The sequence below is a fragment of the Trematomus bernacchii genome, unplaced genomic scaffold (genome assembly GCF_902827165.1).
Source record: "Trematomus bernacchii unplaced genomic scaffold, fTreBer1.1, whole genome shotgun sequence".
Lineage (NCBI taxonomy): Eukaryota > Metazoa > Chordata > Actinopteri > Perciformes > Nototheniidae > Trematomus > Trematomus bernacchii.
Window position 1 is genome coordinate 30,694,185 of NW_022987739.1, and position 27,042 is coordinate 30,721,226.

The 27,042-nt window shown below is 40.4% G+C and overlaps 1 long non-coding RNA gene across 1 annotated transcript; it reads right to left on the minus strand.

Annotated features, from left to right (window-relative positions):
* Window positions 1-18,474: 18,474 nt before the first annotated feature.
* LOC117495911 lies at window positions 18,475-23,716 on the minus strand. Its single transcript, XR_004557227.1, has 3 exons — window positions 23,510-23,716; window positions 19,893-20,008; window positions 18,475-18,512 (listed from the first exon to the last, which is right to left on the minus strand). It is a non-coding gene; the product is annotated as an uncharacterized LOC117495911 (long non-coding RNA).
* Window positions 23,717-27,042: the final 3,326 nt, after the last annotated feature.

Sequence of the window (27,042 nt, forward strand, 5' to 3'; positions counted from 1 at the left end):
TTTATCCTGGGTAAAGTGTTTAAGTCATGGATGTTTAAAGTTTAACTTCCTCATATTTGACTAATATTAAAGTTCACTTTTCATTCAGGAAGTATGACGCTGCGCTGTCAGTACGCTTCTCCGTGTTTGAGATTGGTCGAATGCTCCAAATACCACCCCTTTCATGTGAACGCGCACCTAACTAGATAGGACACGGCGGCTTGAGCGATCCACTTGATATCCAGCGTCGTAGTACAGTTTAGCGCCAGCGCGTATGTTTTGGATTACGCCAACCGGCTAACTCCAACATATCCAGGTTAAGTTGAACCAGCTTCGTAGTACAGGCCTCAGGTTGCCGCGGCTGCCAGCTGTGTTTACTCGCATCATTCAAACAAGACGCGCTGGCTCGGGAGCTACAACTACAACAAAATGAACATATTTTACCGTGATTAAATTGTAATACATGTTTCTAAATAATGCCGAAGTAACAACATACTGATACCGGTTAGTAAAAACCATGAATTAATGCTTGACAAGTCTGCAGACAAGACGGCAGGCGAAAAACCTTTTAAAATGCTTGTTTTCTGAATGAAGATCGGGTCGACCAGGCTAAGCTAACGTTGTATATGCTCATTCCACACTCATAACAACGACCTACAGACATAAATTATGGTGGCCCGGAAGTGCAAGACACCACAGCATTTCACAAAACACCACAGCATTTCAGAAAACACTACAGCATTTCAGAAAACACCGCAGCATTTCAGAAAACGCTACAGCATTTCAGAAAACACAACAGCATTTCAGAAAACGCTACAGCATTTCACAAAACGCTACAGCATTTCACAAAACGCCGCAGCATTTCACAAAACACAACAGCATTTCAGAAAACACTACAGCATTTCACAAAACACTACAGCATTTCACAAAACACTACAGCATTTCACAAAACACTACAGCATTTCACAAAACGCCGCAGCATTTCAGAAAACACAACAGCATTTCAGAAAACACAACAGCATTTCACATTGGACGGAAAGGGTATTCCTTTAGGGAGAACACTTCTTGTTTGTGATTGGACAGAGCCAGCCAGAGAAGCACTGCTGTGATTGGTTGTTTTTGCTGCCAGTCAAGAAATGACGCTTCGTGATTGGTCAGCACCCGAGCGCAACATGTCCCAACACATAAACCGTTAGCTGTTAGCACACACTCAGAGCTCACAGCTCCTCATATCTGTTCAGAAACTGGACAAAAGTGAAACAAGTACAAACCACAGACTGTCTATGTCATGGCGAATACAGTCGCTGCTTTATTTATGTGTGTATGACGCTGTTGTGAGTGTGGACGGAGCAGCTACAGGTTAGTTTAGCCTGATCGATCCGCCCCCTCTCCAGCACGTCTTGTTTGAATGACAGGAGTAAACACTGACAGCTGCGGTGAAACTCGACAACAAAATGAACATATTGACCATGATTTAATTGTAATACACGTTTCAAAGTGATGCCGAAGTAACTACATACTGATACCGGTTAGTAAAAACCATGAATTAATGCTTTGACAAGTCTGCAGACAAGACGGCAGGCGAAAAGCTTTTAAAATGCGTGTTTTCTGAATGCAATCGGATCCATCAGGCTAAGCTAACCTGTAGCTGCTCCGTCCACACTCACAACAACGTCATACAGACATAAATAAAGCAGCGACTGTATTCGCCATGACATATACAGTCTATGGTTTGTACTTGTTTAACTTTTGTCCCGTTTCTGAACAGATATGAGGAGCTGTGAGCTCTGAGTGTGTGCTAACAGCTAACGGCTGATGTGTTGGGACATATAGCTGTTAGCACACACTCAGAGCTCACAGCTCCTCATATCTGTTCAGAAACTGGACAAAAGTTTCCATTCAGAAAACACGCATTTTAAAAGCTTTTCGCCTGCCGTCTTGTCTGCAGACTTGTCAAAGCATTAATTCATGGTTTTTACTAACCGGTATCAGTATGTTGTTACTTCGGCATCACTTTGAAACGTGTATTACAATTAAATCACGGTCAATATGTTCATTTTGTTGTAGTTGGTATCTCCCATAGGATTTACATGGAGATACGCCCCGCCCCCTCTCCAGCGCGTCTTGTTTGAATGACAGGAGCAAACACAGCTGACAGCCGCCGTGAAACTCGAGCGATTAGAGCGATGCGAATATTGGGTAGTCTACCATAGTATTTACATGGAGATAAGCCCCTTAAAAACCATGAATTAATAAAGCATTAATTCATGTTTTTTTCGCATCGCTCATCGCTCGAGTTTCCCCGCAGCTGTCAGTGTTTACTCCTGTCATTCAAACAAGACGTGCTGGAGAGGGGGCGGTTGGATCAGGCTAAACTAACCTGTAGCTGCTCCGTCCACACTCACAACAGCGTCATACAGACATAAATAAAGCAGCGACTGTATTCGCCATGACATAGACAGTCTGTGGTTTGTACTTGTTTAACTTTTGTCCAGTTTCTGAACAGATATGAGGAGCTGTGAGCTCTGAGTGTGTGCTAACAGCTAACGGTTGATGTGTTGGGACATGTTGCGCTGTCGGGTGCTGACCGATCACGAAGCGTCATTTCTTGACTGGCAGCAAAAACAACCAATCCCAGCAGTGCTTCTCTGGCTGGCTCTGTCCAATCACAAACAAGAAGTGTTCTCCCTAAAGGAATACCCTTTCCGTCCAATGTGAAATGCTGTTGTGTTTTCTGAAATGCTGTAGTGTTTTCTGAAATGGTGTTGTGTTTTCTGAAATGCTGTTGTGTTTTCTGAAATGCTGTAGTGTTTTCTGAAATGCTGTTGTGTTTTCTGAAATGCTGTTGTGTTTTCTGAAATGCTGTAGTGTTTTCTGAAATGGTGTTGTGTTTTCTGAAATGCTGTTGTGTTTTCTGAAATGCTGTTGTGTTTTCTGAAATGCTGTGGTGTTTTGTGAAATGCTGTGGTGTCTTGCACTTCCGGGCCACCGTAATAAATAAAGCAGCGACTGTATTCGCCATGACACAGACAGTCTGTGGTTTGTACATGTTTAACTTTTGTCCAGTTTCTGAACAGATATGAGGAGCTGTGAGCTCTGTGTGCTAACTGCTAACAGCTAACGGCTGATGTTTTCTGGTTGAACGTCAGTGACGGCAGGCTGAGATCCTCACTGCTGATTGGCTTCCGCTAGAACGCGTCACGTGAATTTGACGCTCGAGTTGAAAAAAATGGAACTCTCGCGTTTGATGCGGTCCCCTTCAATCGCCTCAATCGCGTGATTCGCGCCGCGTCCACCGCTTCATGCGCGCCATCGGAGCGAATTCGCGTCTGTCCGCGTCTCTGCATTGACTTTACATGTAATCACGCTGCCCCCAAACATCGCATCGCGTCCGGTGTGAACGCAGCATTAGACCATTTAGTAAGGTAAAAAGCAAAAAGCAAAAACACCTCAGACGCTCTTCTGTTTACGTGTTTAATAAAGAAAAACAAATGGACGGTAGATACACGGATTGTTACGGAGCCCCCTAGGGGACATGGAGAAGAAGAAAACAATTATTTGAAAAAATTAAAAAAAAGTTTTGCGAGATCTCGCAAAACTTTTAATTTAGCTCAATGTACTTCCTGGTCAGTTCGGCAACACAGAAACCACAACAATGGAGCGGTTCATCGATTTTACTTTGAGCTTGGCCTTAAATATAACATCAGTGCTTGGCAATAGGGGTTTCACATAAGTGAAAGACACCTCAAGAGAACACTCAGAGCGAGGGGACATGCACGTCGCAAAGCATACTCTGAGCTGAGTTATTGACAGATTCGAATTTCGTGGATCAATAAGTCATGAACATAACGTTGTAAAAATACAAACAACATGACTTTACAATCATAGCAAGGTAGACAACGAGCTACAGAGTCGTTTATCAGAACAGTTCGATACGCGCCGTCATCCGAGCTAAACTTCAAGAATTGGTCACAATCTGCAGCTGGAGGAGGGAGAGGAGTGCTTAGGGACTAGGGCTGAACGATATATCGTGTCATGGCGATAACCGCACATGCGATATTAAGTAGGTAAATTAACTCAAACACGACATGTTACAATTATTTTGCTGCTTGCTACAAAAGGAAAACTTGCGCGGCTCTCATGTCAGGGGTACTTGAGTGAGTGACATGCAGGCTCTGCATGCACAGCAAACCACCAATCACAATCATTCTTGATCAGATCACAGCAGGCCCCGCCCCGCTAGTTTGCAGACCATCAAAAGACCGGTAAAAAATGAGCGAGGCACAGGAGGACAATACAGGCGAGAATGAAGATTTACTTCCAAAAAGAAAAGCAACATCTGCCATCTGGAACTATTTTGGATACAAAAAGGTTCTTCTCTTCTTCATTCACAGATGAACCCCCTTATTTGAGGGTAAGCAACATGCATTATCATGACATGTTAGATCATGACTTAAAGGGGACCTATCATGCAAAATGCACTTTTGTACGTCTTTTATACATGAATATGTGTCCCCGGTGTTCCAGGGAACTCACCAAGTGTCAGAAAACACAACACTCTCTATTTTCCTCCATACCCAAATCTCTAAAAAAGGGGCTGCAACGGATCTGATAAAAACTGATCCAGATTTGAACACTGTCCTGACGTCAGGACAGTGGCGCTACGGCTATTGGGCCAACTCCACCAATCAGGAGGAGACAGCCACGGCCATTGCCGTTCGAAAGCGCTGGAGACGCTGTAGTACATATGCCAGGCCTGTAGGTGGTGCTGTTCTTACAGAATCAGCCCTTGTAAAAACAGAGCAAAAAAATTGCAAATTGAGCAAAATGAGGCATGGCTAAAATGCATGATCTGTTTGGTATTTTGAAAAAAAAAAAGTATAAATATGCCTTATATAGGTATGGTCCTACACTATATTATTCAAATATAGCATGATAGGTCCACTTTGAGGTATGATGAGTCAACCAGTTAAGATCCAGACGTCCGTGACTAAAATCCTTCATCCGGTTAAATATAGTTAAAAAAAACGCAATATATATCGCAGGGGAAAAAAATATCGCAATGTCAGTTTTTTTCAATATCATGCAGCTCTATTAGGGACCGTCTACAAACTGCAACGGGATTTTTGCGATGTTTCGCAAAACATTTTTATTTTTTTTAAATAATTTTTTTTTCTTCTCCATGTCCCCTAGGGGGCTCCGTAGATTGTCTCAAACACAACGAGCATAAAACATTTTTAAATGTTTTTTTTCTGAAGAGATCGGTTTGATTAAAGCTAGGCTAACATTAGCTGCTCCATTAACACTCAGAGTAACTTCATGAAGTCATAAGTACAGCAGTCACTATATTGTTAGCACCACAGACAGTCTCTGGTTTATACAGGAACATTAATAACCCTGATTTAATATGAGCTGCTGTCGAGCTCTGTTCTCCTCTCTGATTCCCCTCAGACCGTCAGAGACCACAGGAGCACAATCTCAACACTGACAGGTTTTTGTAACAGAGAGAGCGTCACAAACTTTACACTCAAGTTGAAATGTGTCACGCTGCACGAATACGCAGGTGACATGAATTTAACATCTTCACTTCCTTCGTGTTGCCAGGCACGGATCTGGGTCTTTGCATTAATACACACCTTAAAAAGACATATCATAGATATGTCCAAGTAGTTAAATAATGTTTTGGACAATATATATAGTTTTTAAATCAGTATTTATCAACATTGAAGAAGAAGAAGAAGAAGATACACTTTATTAATCCCTTACAGGGAAATTTCTTTCCCCACTCTGTTGTGTTAACACACATTACACACACAGGGGAGGATATACATGCACAAACACAGAGGATATACATGTAAACACACAACCACATGCAGATAGGAGAGGTGGCAGAGCAGAGAGGCTCCCAGGTACCCGGCGCCAAGGGAGCAGTTTTGAGGTTAGGTGCCTTGCTCAAGGGCACCTCGGCAGTGGCCTTGGAGGTGAACTGGCACCTCTCCAGCTACCAGCTCACTCCATCTTTTTTTTGGTCCGATCGGGACGTGAACCAGCGACCCTTCGGTTCCCGTGTATCATTACCTTCTCTCGTCTGGGCGCTAAGAGAGGAGCCCTCAACCAGTGCAGCAGCAGCCACTAGCAGCTGACTGTTGCTATCTGTAAAGTGTACACTATGCCGCCGAAACATAATTTCAGCCAATCAGCGTCGGCAAATCTGATGGTCACCGGGCGCCAATGTCAGCGCCCGGTGCAGTCTGTGAGTAGTTTGGACAGTGACTCGTATCCGGGTGACGCAGTAGTTGATGAGGATGGCTTCGTGTGCAGGTGGAGTCTCCGGACCTCGGTCCCCGCCTAATTCCGTTCAAGAGCTAATCTCCAATCCTTTCGAAAGGAGAAGTTTGGCAGATAAATTGTTGCTTAACCTGTTCCACTCTGAGCCTGTTTTTCAGGTCTCAGGCTCGAAAATGACATTCCCAGAACAAATGACCATATCTTCCCTTCTAAAAGGGTTAAATTAATAATCTTTGTTCTCAAAGTAATGATAAACCTGTGAGTTGGATGTAGAAGTGTCAGAATCAATATAAATGTTTTTTATTTTAAAAGAAAATTCAGATTTTACATAGTAAAAAACTGTAAATTATAGTGTCCGTCCAAAAATGATTTTTTACAGATAGTGAAAACTACCCTTGGATGATGGGTTAGTAGACTAAAAGCTTAGGAATCCAAAGTACAACATATAATAAGTACCCTGTATCAAGATTGATGCAAAACAAGTGAAATTTGACCTTTTTAGAGAGATTTAGCCAAAAACCCCCACTTTTGGGGTCATTTGGGTGGATTTGACCTATCTCTGGCTTCCCTTGGTCGATTTGGTTGGTTGACATACCCTTGTGACCGTTAGAGCCAATAGAATCGAAGGGGGAGGCCCACTCACACACACGCTGTAAAGAAAAAATGTGGGCGCTTCGCGTGTGGAAAACGAAACCAAAGTGGAGGAATGTCTCCTTCTGGAGTTTGGAAACTAAAACGCAGTTGTATTGCTTATGGATTATCAGAAATAATTTCAAAGAAGGCACAGACACATAGGATGAACCTATGGATTAACTGCAGCATCGTTTTTTTATCGTTTTAATGCCATTGAAGACCACTTTTGACCAAGGTAAGCCATATTTACGTTTGTTAGCTACTTAGCTCCACATGTGATGATGTACGCTTTCGTTTATAGCGTCGCGAATGTTTATCACTGAGTGTTGAGGTTTTTTACACAGATTCAGTGTCTCCAGGACACCAAAAACGAGTGGTTGGCTGTGCATCTAGGATAAGTAATAAGGGAGTTATGAGTGAGTTTAAGTGCCTTTGTAGGTTCCGTTTTTTCGATCGAGGCTAATTCAGAGGCTGAGTGCTAGCATTGTGGGTTTTTTTTGAAAAAAAAAAATTAAAAAGATCAGTTAGCTGAGTTTCTTCCCGTTACATGGATATAACACATTCATAGTTTTATTCAATATTAAGATTCCTTAGACGTTGTTTCCTGCAAATGACGCGTTTATCCGCCCGGTACCGGGGGGATGGTGTGAAACAGGTTAAAGACCTTGGACCAGACCAACCCGATTTGAATATATCGCAGCAATCTCGTGAAAAAGACAAAACTTATACACGAGGCTTCGCACGTAGCTGGTACACCAAAAAGGCTTGGCTAGCTGGATGCAAACAGGTAAATGCTGTCTTTTGTTTCCCATGCTTGCTCTTCAAACAAAGAATGTCGCTTAAAATCTGCTTCCCATCGGACTAAAACCTCCATGTAATCTGAAGACAGATACTTGAAGTTATTTAAACCTTTTGCAAACTTTATGTTCTTTCTTGCTCTAGCCTTGCCAGTTACATTGTACATAACACATATATTATCATTATGCTAACTGGTTGTTCGTGTTAGACGATGTAGCTTTTTCATTTCTGAGTTATTGCTATATGTAAATAAGCCTGTTTGTAAATAATCCTCAGAGAAACAAAGAAAAAACACAATGTATGACGTTTTGTGCTGTGGTTCTTTTTTTTTAAATTGCATTTATTCACAGTTCAGTTTGAAATGCTGTAGTGACTTGTATTGAACCACTTAAATATTTATAATTAATGCTACTGAAAAGATGCTATTAATGACCAGAAACAGTTTTAAGAAAGAAAAAAACAAAGACCAGTTCTCTAATGGCGCATTTCCACTACACGGTCGGCCTCGGCCACACTCGGTACGGCTCGGTACGGCTCGGTACGGCTTGGCCGCGTTGGGCCTTAACAGGGCCGACTCACTTCATGCTGCGCTTCCATTACAGTTTAGGAACTGGGGTAGTTACTATAGTAACGCAGTGTAGGCGGAGCCGTGACGTCATCTTCAATGAGAAATCCAGAAACACAACACAGCCGTTAGCTGTTAGCACTCAGAGCTCACAGCTCCTTATATATGTTCAGAAACTCGACAAAAGTTAAACAAGTACACACCACAGACTGCCTGTGTCATGGTGAATACAGTCGCTGGTTTATTTATGTCTGTATAGGCCGTTGTTGTGAGTGTGGACGGTCGGGGCATATACTGCGTTAGCTTAGCCAATCTCCATCTAGAAAAACACGCATTTTAAAAGGTTTTTCGCCTGCCGTCTGTCTGCAAACTTGACAAAGCATTAATTCATGGTTTTTACTAACCGGTATCAGTATGTTGTTACTTCGGCATCATTTTGAAACGTGTATTACAATTAAATCACAGTCAAATATGTCCATCTTGTTGTAGTTCTAGCCCTCTTGCCAGCGCTCCTCTCTCTAGTTTAGCATACTCAGCCCGACTCAGCCCTGTTTGTTGGCCCCGATAGAACCACAATTTTCTAGGGCCAGAAAAGAGGTGAAAAAGTGGCCCCGCGCCGTGCCGCGCCGGTAATTGGCCTAGTGGAAGCACAACCAAAAAAGGGGACGGCACGACACGGCACGCTTAAAGCGAGCTCCGCGCTGCAGTGGAACTGCGCCATTACATCACCAGAAGTCATAATTTAAGGGGTCATTTCTCGAAAAAATTTGACGGGGGGTCCATTTGATTCTATATGTCAAGAGCCCCACCAAAAGAAAAGGCCACCAGCCGCCACTGCACAGATACAATGATAATATAATTGCATATTGAAATATCCTTAGATAATGTTAGCTTGCTCTGCTGCGTTTTCCCTTTACAAACTGCTCACATGATATCATTAAAGAACAGTTTAATATATTAGATTACATCAAAACTGTATGGGCATAGATATGTCTCATAATTATTTGTGTGAAGAGAAAAATAATTTGTGTGTAAATATGTGATTTGTAAATGTAAAACACCATCCACAAATGCATTTAAAAGATTTGCAAACTCACAAATAAATTTGCAAATGTAAAACGGATCTGCAAATGGGAAAAATATTTTTACAAATAAAAAAAAGATCTTTGAATATCTCTTTAACATTTACAACTTTCGATCAGGCATTTGTGAATCCATTTTGTATTTGTCGACCAAAAATGCGCTTGTGGATCTCACATTTCTGCTTGTGGATCTCAAATCTCTGCTTGTGGATCGTCTTTTTACACACAGGAGCCTCATCCCAATACCCCTCCTCGACTCCTCTTTTCCCCTCCTCCGGGACTTGACCCGGAAATCGATCAAGACACGCCATGTTGAAGGACGTCCCAATAGAGTGGCGAAGTCCCTCCCCTTCCGGTTGAGCCCCATGGGACCTTATTTCGGAAAAGTTATGCATTGAAGTCAATGGAGAGAGAAAGATTATCTTTCGATCCCGTTTGAATTGTGCCACGAATTACACATATGATGTTTGTCAATTTAAAAGATAATTTTGCAAGTCAAAAAAAAAAAAATGAGTCGTAAAACTGTGAAGTAACACATTTGTTTGTGTGAAACGCTCAATGAACTACATCTCTGGTCAACCACACACGTCACCAAGATGGCCGTCACTACTGTCATGTCAACAAACGATTGACTACCCTCACTATCACCACAATGAAACACGTCCTGAAGAATGTCATGCAAAGCCTGCCTTCCTTTGATTCTCTCTGAACTGCCTGGTCGTTTTAATGTTTAATGTCAACCATTTGTGCAGATAGCATGAAGTAGAAAAGATCGCCGATGCTAACGTTAGCGTTAGCATTTCTCCCCCGGAATTAAATGGTGTATTATAGAATGATCACACCGGTGACAGTACTATTCAAAGGGTTCACGAAATATGACTACTACTCTTACTGTTTAACATTTTGGGTTACTTAATGTTACTTCATGTTAAGGCTAATAAAAATGACAAGGCTGTAATGCTAACTAACGTGCTAGCTACTAGCTAGGTAGCTAACTTGATCAAGCCACTCCTGGTCGTTTCATCAGACGGGAAGCAAAAGAACGAGCAAGACCCATTGCTGGTATAATAACAACCTGGTACTAAGCACACAGGCATCTTGTTAAAGTTATCTTATCTTAGCCAGCGCCATATAGATAGATTATATCTATATTGCGCTGATCTTAGGTATCTGAATGGTGGAGGTAAACAATTGTGACATCACTTACGCGACTCTGGGATTTGTAGTCTTTCTAGTTACGTATTTTTCATAGTCTTATATTTCAACAGTTTTACGACAAACTGTGACTTTTTTGACATGGAAATGATTTTTTAAGATTGACAAACATCATATGTGTAATTCATGGCACAATTCAAACGGGATCGAAAGATAAGTTTTCTCTCCCCATTGACTTCAATGCATAACTTTTCCGGAATAAGGTCCCATACCCCGGAAGTAAGTGGGAGGGACTTCGCCACTCTATAGCTGAAATGCACACGGAGGAGTCGAGGAGGGGTGAGGGAGGAGGGGTGCGGGAGGAGACGAAAGGGAGGATACACGAGAGCAGACTACGCGGAAGTGTTTTCACTACTCGCGTATAAAAGCCCCGCCCCCACCTTCACAGCTGGTCGATTTCAAGAGAGGAAAACGGAGAACTGGAAGAATGAGTGGAAAAGCGTCACATAAATGTACAAGTGCTCACAGCTCCGTGGGAATTATTATGTGCAATTCATTTCTTAAGGTTATACTAACAATTTAAGTAATGTTTAATGATCTTGAACGTCACTAAAACATAGCTATTAAGAAAGCTATTTCATAAATGGCTAGATCTTGATAAATAACAATTATTTGTTTTGTTTTGTGTTAAAATATTGAGTAGTTAAATTATTTTAAATGCACAGTCCTGAATGTGGGTTTGTGGTGAATGTGGGGATCTACAGGACACACATGTTCAGAGTAAAGGCTTTCACATTATTATAATTATAATTTTATTGAAATGTACATTTTACACCAAAACGGAACACAAAAGCAGGACCAACCATCATACATTGAATTCCTTGACTAACAAGAGAAAGATTCATCATTTAAATACATATTTAACAACAAATGGGCCGGTTCTAAGGGGTTATTCAGTTAAGCCCGATGAGAGGGGATACAGCTGTGCACATGTCATCATTAACAGACGTCGTTTAAGAGTGACGTTTGAGTGAACGAGGACATCCCAATTAATAGGCTTGTTTGAGACAAGCGAGACCTGCGCAGACCTGCGCAATTGCGATCAACGTCTTGCTAGTGCGTTGCATGATGGTTAGTCATTTTGTCCGACTTGCTCTGGAGGCTCACCTACATGAGACGTTGAAATCTCGCGGGACAAAGACGCCCGCAGACTTGAGAGCGAGGCGCGGCGAGGCGGCGCAGTTTCTCTCCACGGGCTGCGGAAGCGAAATGCTTGATGGGAAACGACTTGCTGGTATCTCGAGCTGAGCGCTCATTGGTGGGTTTTACCCCGTGCTGGAGATGAAACTCTCCATTGGCTCGGCAAAAGCGTGTTGTTGTTTTGTGTCAGTTTTACGTCGCCACTTCCATTCACATTTTTCATCATTGTTCCACAATGTTTATCATCATTAAATTAATATCTATATATTTGTATACTATACTTGCACTGCTTACCGTTGTCATACTTTATATATCTTAGCATATTCATACAACAGACTGTTCATACTAGGCTAGGCTACTGTGTATATAGTGTATTCATACCCCTCACTGGTTATTCATCATTCAATTCATTCTATATTTTATTCTGTAGATTGTGTACATTACTTTTCACTTTACTGCTTTATGCACTCCTGGTTAGAAGCTAAACTGCATTTCGTTGTCTCAGTACCTGTAATATGTGCAATAACAATAAAGTTGAATCTAATCTTGAGCAGGAACAAATATATTTACTTAGTACATATCTGACATTAACGATTAAACACATTTGTCCATTCTTTATCAATCAATCAATCAATGTTTATTTATATAGCCCAATATCACAAATGTTACATTTGTCTCAGTGGACTTCACAGTTTGTACAGAATATCAGTATGACAATACGACACCCTCTGTCCTTACGTTTCACATCATACAAGGAAAAACTTCCAGAGAAAAACCCACAGTTTAAAGGGGAAATGGGAGAAACCTCAGGGAGAGCAACAGAGGAGGGATCCCTCTCCCAGGACGGACAGACGTGCAATAGATGCCGTGTGCATTTATAAATGCAAACCGAGTCAAGCCGACTCCGGAGGTGGCAGTATGCACCTTAAAGTTGTTTGAAATCCGCCAAAAAACCGAGAGAAGAAGAAGAAGAAGAAGAAGCCGACTCCGAGCTGTCCGACTTCAGGCGAGCTTTTTGAGACCTCCCCCGGCTGCGATCGGCTATTCTCGTCTACTTTCGAGGCGAGCCGCAGCTCGTCTCAAACAAGCCTAATACCTGAGGACTCCTCTGTCCTCGCGTCACCTCCTCGTGTCTCTCGCTCGCATCTTACGGAGGCGGAGCTAAGACGCAAGGAAGGGACGCGAGTGAGGGGAAGGAGGAGTCGAGGAGGGGTATTTAGATGAGGCTACGGAGTTTTGAGACAACCTTTCCGCCGGTCTCGGCTAAAATCTACTCGTGTCACTCGGTTATTTTCGGAAGCCACGTGATGGCCTGCTGATGACGACATTTCCGCATGGTTTTCAAAGTAAGAGCATGATGGTTTGTTTAATGCGCTGTTTTTTTAATGAACAGCGGAACGTTAGATGCCATGGCCATGGGAAGTAGGGGTGCTGAGGGTGCTGCAGCACCCCCTGATGGAGGACAGGGAATCTGCACGTCCACAAGATTAAATGGAAATATAATACAAAAAAAAATGTCGGCATTGATGTAACAACATTCATAATTAAGTAAAGATAACACCCTTTTCACCATTTTCCATTTCCCCTGAGAGGCTCAGTGAGGTAAAGGACTCTGAGTGTTTAGATAGTTCACTTTAGTCTAAGTTATCTCAGTGGGTCTCAAACGGTTTGATCACAATTTATGTAAACAAATATTTCCAAGGCACTCCTTTATAATTATTAGGATACATAACAACAGGTTTGAAATCATTCCAATGTATACTATAGGACAGTAAACCAAAAATATCCTTTAAAACTGGAGAAATTAAAAAATATGCATAAATAAATAACTGTTAACTAGGTAAAATAAGATATAAATGAACAACAAAAATAAAGTATGTTACATTTATTTGTTATTGGCTATGGGTTATTGGTTATGTTCACATACTTATTTGGTTATTAAAATGTAAACCGATCTTTTTCATATGGGTGTTTTAGAGTTGTACCCCCTAGATCCAGTCTCTTGTAATTATGCTCAAAGTGCTCCAGATTGAAGCATTTTACTTTAAAATGTTAAAAACAATCTTCCCGGGGGGGCATACCCCCGGACCCCCTTAGAGGATGTGACGTGCTAAAACATGTTAATACAATACTAAATACATTTGAAGCCTTTTTATATAAGCTGTCCAACATGTCAATAATGCGGCTTTCACACCAGCGCTTTTCCCATTCTAGCTCCGTGCTAGAGCTTTTCTGGTTCAGCTACGGTTTCCCTTTTCTGCTCCCGCTTTGTTCACACCGCCCGACTGGTGCTGCCGCTGCTGCATCATGACGTCACCGTTTACATCGCTGATTTGCTCCCCAACGGCGCTCACAACAACAACAACAACAGCAACAACAACGGGGGACTGCGTCGGGTCGATGATCGTGTTGCTTTTAATCATACGAAGCCAGATTAAATTAAATAACGACTTCTCCAACCTTATACTTTTCTCCAGAGTGCCGTGGTTCATTGTTTATTAATGTGTTTCAGCGGCATTTACCGACCGCTGCAGTGCTGGCCGGCTGCTCTTCAACGGGAGTGTATTCTCCCGTTAGCTCCGGGTTAGCTCACATGGCAGCGGCCGCTCTAAAGTATCACTGTCTGACTGTCACACAAGCAGCTGATACATATCCCCAGTTCCCCTTAAGTTGCAGCCCATGTATTGATTCCATCCGATAGCTAATACAAAACAAAACGTCTGCCTGCTCTCCACAATGATCAATAACAGCGAACGGATGGTCAAAGTAAGGTACAAATAAACAGAATCACACGAAGCCTGGTTAGTGTTGCCTGACTTTATAAAGTGTGTTTTTTTTTACAAGTGTGTGGTTGCCTTCTCGTCACTTTGCTCAGCGCTACTGCTTGTAGGCAGGCATGACGAGACTCTTCAGTCGACCCATGTTCAGGAGAGGTGGGTTTAGTTTCCTGCACGCCTCGACGTAAGAGAGACGTAAGCGACGCCGCCTCTTAGCTCCGGAGTCTTGCTTCTAGACTGACAATTTTTTGGAGCTGGAAACGAACCGGATTCCGGAGCTAAGAGGCAGCGCCGCTGCGGTGTGAAGAGGAAAAACCGGTACTTTTCAGCTCCAGCTCCGAGCCGGAGCTGAAAACGCGTTGGTGTGAAAGGGGCATTAGTTTCTGTTTTTGTAGTGTATTGGTCTTTTGTAGGTTTTTCCTTTATTCTTTATATATTCTATTGTGTATTCCTTGGATACTCTATCGATCTTTATCTTTTCTACTATACGTTTTTCAGGCTTTGGGGGGGGGGATGCCAGCTAAAATCTTGCCTAGGGCAGCAAATTGGTCAGAACCGGCCCTGGTGTCATCCCCACAGCACCCCCCATTTGAAACATGTTCCCACGGCTATGTTAGATGCACTCTTTATCACTGTTACGCCCAGATTTAGGGGAAACTAGGTGCAGCATAAAATTGCCCTCTCCCAACTCTTCCCACTCCCAAGAACATGGACACCGAGACAGAGAATGCCGTTTGGTAATTTTAATTACCAAAGTTTTTAACAAAGAAACGCAACAACCCACAAAACAAACAAATCTCTGAACACATAAATATTGCCTAACAAATAAGAAAAATAAACGTACAGGCTTCTTACCTACTCTGACGTATAAACAGGAGAAAACGAGAATTAACCAAAAGAAAAGGGTTTCACACTTTTGCATAAATTAAAGCGTGTCCAACAAGGACAGGTTAAAGTAGTTTATTTTCTGAGGTTTTCAAGACAAGCAAGAGGACCAGTATACGGTATAAGTAGGACCACAGCACAACAGGACAGATACAGGAGGAGGGGAAAATATCTACACACAAATGACATAACGACCCAGGGTCGTAACAATCACCATCATCATCATGTTATAGTGATACAGTTAGTTTGTGTTAGTTTATTGGTTCAACTTTCTTCATTGTTTTTTGTGTATTCAGTCAAGCGGGTCAAAGTGACAAAGTACTTCACAATTTATTAATCGGCCTAGTGCAGTGGTAAGGTAATCTGTAGAAAAGCAACGTATTTAGGTCAGCCTTAGTAAGGCTACATTAAATGTTATAATATTCATCGCGTCCTTACTACTGTATATGCATATATTCCTGTCTATTGCTTTCATTTGTAATTAATGTTATTGTTTCCACACATTTCACAATTTGGGATGAATGAAGTATCTATCTATCTATCTATATATCCATCTATCTATCCATGATCTATCCGTCCGTCCGTCTGTCCGTCTACCTACCTACACCTACCTACAGATAGATAGATAGATAGATAGATATAGATAGATAGATAGATAGATAGATAGATAGATAGATAGATAGATAGATATATAGATAGATATAGATAGATACAGATAGATAGATAGATAGATAGATAGCTCTAACATGTAGGGTTTCCCATTAATGCTATGGGCTACAGTGAAATGTTCTACTGCAACACTCCCCACACGCACATACAGCTACACCCGCGACTGTTACAATGAAGGCTCGATAATCAGCTCACGGCATATCGGAGAAGATTTTTTTTTTAATTATTATTGAAGTTAAAAGCATCAATCTGGTGCACTTTTGAGAGCAACATGAAGAGATCTATGGATACCTCTCTCAACACCCATATGAAACAGAACTGTAAACAGATTTACTTTTTCTTTATGGATATTTTACTAATCACTCCCCTTTGAAACTGTATTCTTGTTTTACTGTCATATTGTATTTCATACCTGTTTTTCATTTATTCTCTTATTGTTTTATAACTATAATGATCATGTGGAGTGTGCCTCGGAAATACTTGTTAACATAAATGGTGATCAAACTGTTTTGAGACCCACTGAGATAACTTAGACTAAAGTTAACTATCTAAACACTGAGATAGTCCTTTACCTCACTGAGCTGACGTTATCTGACAGGAGAGGACTTTCCTTTCAAGTTGTAGAAACAGCTTCTAATCGGTTAGCATCTCTCTCTCTCTCTCTCTCTCTCTCTCTCTCTCTCTCTCTCTCTCTCTCTCTCTCTCTCTCTCTCTCTCTCTCTCTCTCTCTCTCTCTCTCTCTCTCTCTCTCTCTCTCTCTCTCTCTCGTCGTGCCACACAGAGCCGAGCTTGAATGAAACACCCCGAAGTAGGCTACTTGTACTGTACTGTAGCAAATTATGAATTTCACATATAGACAGACATATAGATAGATACTTCATTCATCCCAAATTGTGAAATGTGTGGAAACAAGTATAAACATAATAACATGAAATACAAATGAAAGCAATAGACAGGAATATATGCATATACAGTAGAAATGACACAATATTATAACATTTAATGTAGCCTTACTATGAAGGCTAACCTAAATACGGTGCTTTTTTACAGATTACCTTACCACTGCATTGGTAAAGTAAAACTAGGCCGATTAATAAAATGTGAAGTGCTTTGTAACTGTGACCCGCTTGACTGAATACACAAAAAACAATGAAGAAAGATTTATCTCTGGGCTGCTTCGCTGCCAGCTGCTCCCCCGGGACCCGAAAGTGGCGTATAGCCTGTACTTCAACATCAATGCATACGAATGTGCTCGATATATGCTGTATTGAACCAATAAACTAACACAAACTAACTGTATCACTATAACATGATGATGATGGTGATGAAGAATGCATCTAACGTTCCGCTGTTCATTATAATAAAAAAACAGAGCATTACACAAACCATCATGCTCTTACTTTGAAATCATGCGTAAATGTCGTCATCAGCAGGCCATCACGTGGTTTCCGAAAATAACCGAGAGACACGAGTAGATTTTAGCCGAGACCGGCGGAAAGTATGTCTCAAAATTCCGTGTGTGTAAAAAGACGATCCACAAGCAGAGATTTGAGATCCACAAGCGCATTTTTGGTTGACAAATACAAAATGGATTCACAAATGCCTGATCGAAAGTTGTCAATGTTAAAGAGATATTCACAGATCTTTTTTTTATTTGTGAAAATATTTAGCCTATTTGCAGATCCGTTTTACATTTGCAAATGTATTTGTGAGTTTGCAAATCTTTTAAATGCATTTGTGGATGGTGTTTTACATTTACAAATCACATATTTACACACAAATTATTTTTCTGTTCACACAAATAATTATGAGACATATCTATGCCCATAAAACTGGATCCTCTTCAGGTCAGTTTACAGGAGAGACTCTTACTTTGTGTCTGAGGGTCCAGGTTCATTACTGAAGTCTGGAGTCCACTCTTTAGACCGGTCACTCTTCAGAGACCACATGGAGACCGTAGACTCTGCTCTCTGTCTGTGGAAACAACACATGTTTTAAACATCATTAGTTCATTTAAAGAGCAGCTTTTGATCTATGACTGTTCACCTTATTAAAGATGTTTAGAGTTGTTGAGTCGTGATTGTGGGTTTCTGTTGTTAAAATTCATTCGAGTGTGAAACGTTTTACATATTTGCATTTTATTTGCTTAATTTAACACAAAGTCCAACATGTAGAGTGTGAGGATGATTTCACTAGTAGATTATTTACTATCTCTGATGATGACAAGAAGCAAGAGATCAATTCAACTTTGTTAATGTACTCTACTGGGTTTCATTAAACAGTTTAGATTATCAGATACCAACAAACTGGATCCTCTTCAGGTCAGTTTACAGTAGAAACTCTTACTTTGTGTCTGAGGGTCCAGGTTCATTACTGAAGTCTGGAGTCCACTCTTTAGACCGGTCACTCTTCAGAGACAGACCGCTGGAGACTGAAGATTTGTCCTCTTCCTCATCTTTAAAATCACTCATCTTCTCCAGTCTGAGACACACACACACACACACACACACACACACACACACACACACACACACACACACACACACACACACACACACACACACACACACACACACACACACACACACACACACACACACACACACACACACACACACACACACACACACACACACAATGCATTACTGATGGAATATCAGCCTTACTTATTTACAGTACATTTACAGACAATTTCTGGGGAAATAACAGGAACATCTTACTAGTAATTGCTCTCTGGCAATATTGTGTTGGTGTGTTCAAACATGGTGAGATACTACTTTGATTTTGATATGATAAAGTCTATTTGAGAAGCGTTTTGCTCTTGTGTTACAGGAAGCCCTAAGACAAAAGTGAGACATTTTAATTCTGCTGATCCATTTTCTTAGGTCTTTCTCTCCTGTGTTAACGACTTGTAAAAAATAAAAATCATACATAAAACAGGTGAAAATGTTTGTTGATGTTATACTAATTCTAGCTACACAAGGCTGAACGTCCTACAAGACACTTTTTTCGATCAGATGTCAAAATGACATAATATTTTAGTTCACATTTGTCTCCCAGGGCTTCTTTAAAAACCCCGAAATCCTTCGTTACTCGTCCACATGATCATTTCCCTATTTTTCTCTACCACACAATGTTGTTTTTAAATTATATTACTGTATAATGTATCCTATTATTTATGCATGGAGACCAAACATTTTACTTTTTCAAACATGTTTTTCTTTTATGAAGTGATTAAGAAAGATGTGTCCTCTCTTTGATGCAGTACAAATATTTGTATCTTAAAAGGTCACCTATCATGCTATTTTTAGGCAAGGTCTCAGATATATACAAATATATAAGAAACATGTGTATGAAGTGTTTTGCTCAAAATACCAAACAGATCACCCATTCTAGCCATGCCTCATATCCCTCTATTTCACTTCCTGTTTCAAAAGTGCTGATTTGGGGTATAAAGCTTTAAAAAAATAAAGAATTGATAAAAAATAAAAAAGGAGGGGGCTGAGTTCATGCGGGACCGGCAGCTACTGTCTAAATGCCCAGTAAGACACACACACACGCCCAGTAAAAGACACACACACACACACACACACACACACACACCTTAATAATATACTTGGTTAAACTACATGAAATCAGTCAGACTTCAGGCCGCTCTCCATTTTGACTGCGCTGGGCTGTCACATGTTATGTAACTCTGACGAATCAGAAAACAGGAAATAACAAAAGTGTACAACACTTGCAGAAGTCTCATTGGACTCTAGGACGCAGATTTTTAACCAATAAGTTATTTTCTGACATCCAGTTTGACAGAGTAAATAATAAATGTGTTAAAAAGCAGATCCTGGTGTTAACACTCACCCTGTTGTTCTCCTCCTGTCGAGCTGTAAAATGGCATCTGGCAGTCTGCCTTCAAACTTTCCCCTTCCCTCACCTGTCTGCAGCTTCTCCCTCTAATTCATAACCAGCCTTACCAGCTGAACCAGTTCACATACAGGGACTTTGTTCAGTGAGATATAAAAAGACATGCAGCTAAAAACAAGCTCAACAAAGTTATCAAAAGGACACAACGTCCACACATCAGCGTCCAGGATATAATTAAATCTGCTTTATATAACAAACAATGAACAGCGACCTCAATAAAAACACAAGGCTAAATTTAACTAATTTACAAGATGTGCCAAAATCAGGGCTGAAATAGAGATGTCACCTCTAGCAAGTGTTTTAAATAGGAGGAAAAGTGTTTTAAATAGGGGCAGAGAAACAGGATAGAAGCAGGCTGCAGCACCTCACTGAAAAGTGTTTTAAATAGGAGGAACGTGTGCAGGGATGCTCAAATTCGTGTTCATGCAGCCTCTAAATAATGGTAATACTGATTAAAAATAATTTCTAGGACAGAAAGTATTTTAAAAGTGAGAAAAACTATTTTAAATGGCTTAAAAAGCACAAAGTGATTTAAGTGCAGTTCCAAGTTTCCCCACAGGAGGGCTCCAGGGAGCGCATCACCCGACATGAGCACAGTGCATTAACAGTAGAAAATAAGATAAATAAAAAGGCAAATCAATTGATTTAAAGTGCAGGGAGGCTCCGCACCAGACACAGGTACATTCCTACATCCCCACAATAGTGACACTGATGGTTTAAAGTCGTTTCTGCGGCGAAAAGAGTGCTAAAAGTCTGATAACAGTCTGATAACAGTGTGGTAAAAGTCTGATTGTTTCAGAGACCCATAGTAATGATACAATAAACCATTTACATCTAAAAGTATTGAATTATATATCAAAATATGTATAAAAGGAGTGGAGCTGTCTTTTTATGAAAAGTAATTAAGCTCGCTCCGACTTCTTTCTCTTTTTTTTTATCGAAGAAAGTGAACTATTCAGTCAGACAGCAATTTATTATAAAAGTAAAGCAAGTACAATTTCAAGCACTTTCTCCAAAATCCAAGCACTTTAACCAAAATTCAAGCACTTTATCCAAAATCCAAGCACTTTTCAAACCTTGAAAACACCACATGAAATTTCAAGCATTTTCAAGGATTACGAACCCTGGAGAGGACTCTTTAAAGTAGAGACACTGAATACTGATATACACCTGAACATCAGCAGGAGAGGACTCTTTAAAGTAGAGACACTGAATACTGATATACACCTGAACATCAGCAGGAGAGGACTCTTTAAAGTAGAGACACTACATACTGATATACACCTGAACATCAGCAGGAGAGGACTCTTTAAAGTAGAGACACTACATACTGATATACACCTGAACATCAGCAGGAGAGGACTCTTTAAAGTAGAGACACTACATACTGATATACACCTGAACATCAGCAGGAGAGGACTCTTTAAAGTAGAGACACTACATACTGATATACACCTGAACATCAGCAGGAGAGGACTCTTTAAAGTAGAGACACTATACACCTGAACATCAGGAGAGGACTCTTTAAAGTGGAGACACTATACACCTGAACATCAGGAGAGGACTCTTTAAAGTAGAGACACTATACACCTGAACATCAGCAGGAGAGGACTCTTTAAAGTAGAGACACTACATACTGATATACACCTGAACATCAGCAGGAGAGGACTCTTTCAAGTAGAGACACTACATACTGATATACACCTGAACATCAGCAGGAGAGGACTCTTTAAAGTAGAGACACTACATACTGATATACACCTGAACATCAGCAGGAGAGGACTCTTTAAAGTAGAGACACTACATACTGATATACACCTGAACATCAGCTGGAGAGGACTCTTTAAAGTAGAGACACTACATACTGATATACACCTGAACATCATCAGGAGAGGACTCTTTAAAGTAGAGACACTACATACTACATATATATACACACGCGCCCCCCCCCACACACACACACACACACACACACACACACACACACACACACACACACACACACACACACACACACACACACACACACACACATGATGAATTGGAAATGGGGGACCCTGATGTAAACAAGACGAAAGTCTTTCTCTGGTCTGCATCCCCTTAACAATTGTATGTTTTGAGCTGTACTGTACTGTACCCAATATACAAGCTGTTAATAAACTTTTCAATCAATCAATCACACACACAATGCATTAGTGATGGAATATCAGCCTTACTTATTTACAGTAAATTTACAGACAATTTCTGGGGAAATAACAGGAACATCTTACTAGTAATTGCTCTCTGGCAATATTGTGTTGGTGTGTTCAAACATGGTGAGATACTACTTTGATTTTGATATGATAAAGTCTATTTGAGAAGCGTTTTGCTCTTGGGTTACAGGAAGCCCTAAGACAAAAGTGAGACATTTTAATTCTGCTGATCCATTTTCTTAGGTCTTTCTCTCCTGTGTTAACGACTTGTAAAAAATAAAAATCATACATAAAACATGTGAAAATGTTTGTTGATGTTATACTAATTCTAGCTACACAAGGCTGAACGTCCTACAAGACACTTTTTTAGATCAGATGTCAAAATGACATAATATTTTAGTTCACATTTGTCTCCCAGGGCTTCTTTAAAAACCCTGAAATCCTTCGTTACTCGTCCACATGATCATTTCCCTATTTTTCTCTACCACACAATGTTGTTTTTAAATTATATTACTGTATAATGTATCCTATTATTTATGCATGGAGACCAAACATTTTACTTTTTCAAACATGTTTTTCTTTTATGAAGTGATTAAGAAAGATGTGTCCTCTCTTTGATGCAGTAAAAATATTTGTATCTTAAAGGTCACCTATCATGCTATTTTTAGGCAAGGTCTCAGATATATACAAATATATCAAAAACATGTGTATGAAGTGTTTTGCTCAAAATACCAAACAGAGCACCCATTCTAGCCATGCCTCATATCCCTCTATTTCACTTCCTGTTTCAAAAGTGCTGATTTGGGGTATAAAGCTTTAAAAAATAAAGAATTGATAAATAATAAAAAAGGAGGGGGCTGAGTTCATGCGGGACCGGCAGCTACTGTCTAAACGCCCAGTAAGACACACACACACGCCCAGTAAGACACACACACACACACACACACCCAGTAAGACACACACACACACACACACACACACACACACACACACACACACACACACACACACACACACACACACACACACACACACATACACACACACACACACACACACACACACACACACACACACACACACACAAACCATCTTAATAATAAACTTGGTTAAAATACATGAAATCAGTCAGACTTCAGACAGGCCGTTCTCCATTTTGTCTGCGCTGGGCAGACAAAATGTTACATGTTATGTAACTCTGAAGAATCAGAAAACAGGAAATAATAAAAGTGTACAACACTTGCAGAAGTCTCATTGGACTCTAGGACGCAGATTGTTAACCAAGAAGTTATTTTCTGACATCCAGTTTGACAGAGTAAATAATAAATGTGTTAAAAAGCAGATCCTGGTGTTAACACTCACCCTGTTGTTCTCCTCCTGTCGAGCTGTAAAATGGCATCTGGCAATCTGCCTTCAAACTTTCCCCTTCCCTCACCTGTCTGTAGCTTCTCCCTCTGATTCATAACCAGCCTTACCAGCTGAACCAGTTCACATACATCACTTTGTTCAGTGAGATAGAAAAAGACATGCAGCTAAAAACAAGCTCAACAAAGTTATCAAAAGGACACAACATCCACACATCAGCGTCTAGGATATAATTCAATCTGCTTTATATAACAAACAATGAACAGCGACTTAAATAAAAACACAAGGCTACATTTAACTAATTTACAAGATGTGCCAAAATCAGGGCTGAAATAGAGATTTCTCCTCTAGCAAGTGTTTTAAATAGGAGGAAAAGTGTTTTAAATAGGGGCAGAGAAATAGGAGAGAATCAGGCTGCAGCACTTCACTGAAAAGTGTTTTAAATAGGAGGAAAGTGTGCAGGGATGCTCAAATTCGTGTTCATGCAGCCCCTAAATAATGGTATTACTGATTAAAAATCATTTCTAGGACAGAAAGTATTTTAAAAGTGAGAAAAACTATTTTAAATGGCTTAAAAAGCACCAAGTGATTTAAGTGCAGTTCCAGGTTTCCCCACAGGAGGGCTCCAGGGAGCGCATCACCCGACATGAGCATTGATTGATTGATTGATTGAAAAGTTTATTAACAGCTTGTATATTGGGTACAGTACAGTACAGCTCAAAACATACAATTGTTAAGGGGATGCAGACCAGAGAAAGACTTTCGTCTTGTTTACATCAGGGTCCCCCATTTCCAATTCATCATATCATTTAAGACATAGAAGACATATTTGACATACAGATGGCTTATTTACAATTTACATACAGGTGGTTTTTTTTACATACAGATGGCTTATTTACAATTTTCATTTTAGATTTCGTTCTAATACATCCTAACCGGACATTTAAGACATACCAAGTCTACAGATATACAGTTAGTAACAGAGTCTAAAATGCGAGTATATACATAGATGGGGGGGGGAAGCTGTCCATTGTACGACAGGTTGAGATTTGTACCATTACCGGGGCCAGTTTTGCAATGCTTTCCCCCGAAGGTGCTCTTTAAGAGAGGTTTTGAAGGTAAGTATAGTTTTACTTTCCTTTACTGTTGTGGGAAGAGCGTTCCACCTTGATGTGGCATAATTGCGAAAGCACAGTGCATTAACAGCAGAAAATACGATAAGGCAAATCAATTGATTTAAAGTGCAGGGAGGCTCCGCACCAGACACAGGTACATTCCTACATCCCCACAATAGTGACACTGATGGTTTAAAGTCGTTTCTGCGGGGAAAAGAGTGCTAAAAGTCTGATAACAGTCTGATAACAGTGTGGTCAAAGTCTGATTGTTTCAGAGACCCATAGTAATGATACAATAAACCATTTACATCTAAAAGTATTGAATCATATATCAAAATATGTATAAAAGGAGTGGAGCTGTCTTTTTATAAAAAGTAATTAAGCTTGCTCTGACTTCTTTCTCTTTTTTTTTTATCGAAGAAAGCGAACTATTCAGTCAGACAGCAATTTATTATAAAAGTAAAGCAAGTACAATTTCAAGCACTTTCTCCAAAATCCAAGCACTTTTCAAACCTTGAAAACACCACATGAAATTTCAAGCATTTTCAAGGATTACGAACCCTGGAGAGGACTCTTTAAAGTAGAGACACTGAATACTGATATACACCTGAACATCAGCAGGAGAGGACTCTTTAAAGTAGAGACACTACATACTGATATACACCTGAACATCAGCAGGAGAGGACTCTTTAAAGTAGAGACACTACATACTGATATACACCTGAACATCAGCAGGAGAGGACTCTTTAAAGTAGAGACACTACATACTGATATACACCTGAACATCAGCAGGAGAGGACTCTTTAAAGTAGAGACACTACATACTGATATACACCTGAACATCAGCAGGAGAGGACTCTTTAAAGTAGAGACACTGAATACTGATATACACCTGAACATCAGCAGGAGAGGACTCTTTAAAGTAGAGACACTACATACTGATATACACCTGAACATCAGCAGGAGAGGACTCTTTAAAGTAGAGACACATACTGATATACACCTGAACATCAGCAGGAGAGGACTCTTTAAAGTAGAGACACTGAATACTGATATACACCTGAACATCAGCAGGAGAGGACTCTTTAAAGTAGAGACACTACATACTGATATACACCTGAACATCAGCAGGAGAGGACTCTTTAAAGTAGAGACACATACTGATATACACCTGAACATCAGCAGGAGAGGACTCTTTAAAGTAGAGACACTACATACTGATCTACACCTGAACATCAGCAGGAGAGGACTCTTTAAAGTAGAGACACTGCATACTGATATACAACTGAACATCAGCAGGAGAGGACTCTTTAAAGTAGAGACACTACATACTGATATACACCTGAACATCAGCAGGAGAGGACTCTTTAAAGTAGAGACACTACATACTGATATACACCTGAACATCAGCAGGAGAGGACTCTTTAAAGTAGAGACACTACATACTGATATACACCTGAACATCAGCAGGAGAGGACTCTTTAAAGTAAAGACACTACATACTGATATACACCTGAACATCAGCAGGAGAGGACTCTTTAAAGTAGAGACACTACATACTGATATACACCTGAACATCAGCAGGAGAGGACTCTTTAAAGTAGAGACACTGAATACTGATATACACCTGAACATCAGCAGGAGAGGACTCTTTAAAGTAGAGACACTACATACTGATATACACCTGAACATCAGCAGGAGAGGACTCTTTAAAGTAGAGACACTACATACTGATATACACCTGAACATCAGCAGGAGAGGACTCTTTAAAGTAGAGACACTACATACTGATATACACCTGAACATCAGCAGGAGAGGACTCTTTAAAGTAGAGACACTGAATACTGATATACACCTGAACATCAGCAGGAGAGGACTCTTTAAAGTAGAGACACTACATACTGATATACACCTGAACATCAGCAGGAGAGGACTCTTTAAAGTAGAGACACATACTGATATACACCTGAACATCAGCAGGAGAGGACTGTTTAAAGTAGAGACACTACATACTGATCTACACCTGAACATCAGCAGGAGAGGACTCTTTAAAGTAGAGACACTGCATACTGATATACAACTGAACATCAGCAGGAGAGGACTCTTTAAAGTAGAGACACTACATACTGATATACACCTGAACATCAGCAGGAGAGGACTCTTTAAAGTAGAGACACTACATACTGATATACACCTGAACATCAGCAGGAGAGGACTCTTTAAAGTAGAGACACTACATACTGATATACACCTGAACATCAGCAGGAGAGGACTCTTTAAAGTAAAGACACTACATACTGATATACACCTGAACATCAGCAGGAGAGGACTCTTTAAAGTAAAGACACTACATACTGATATACACCTGAACATCAGCAGGAGAGGACTCTTTAAAGTAGAGACACTGAATACTGA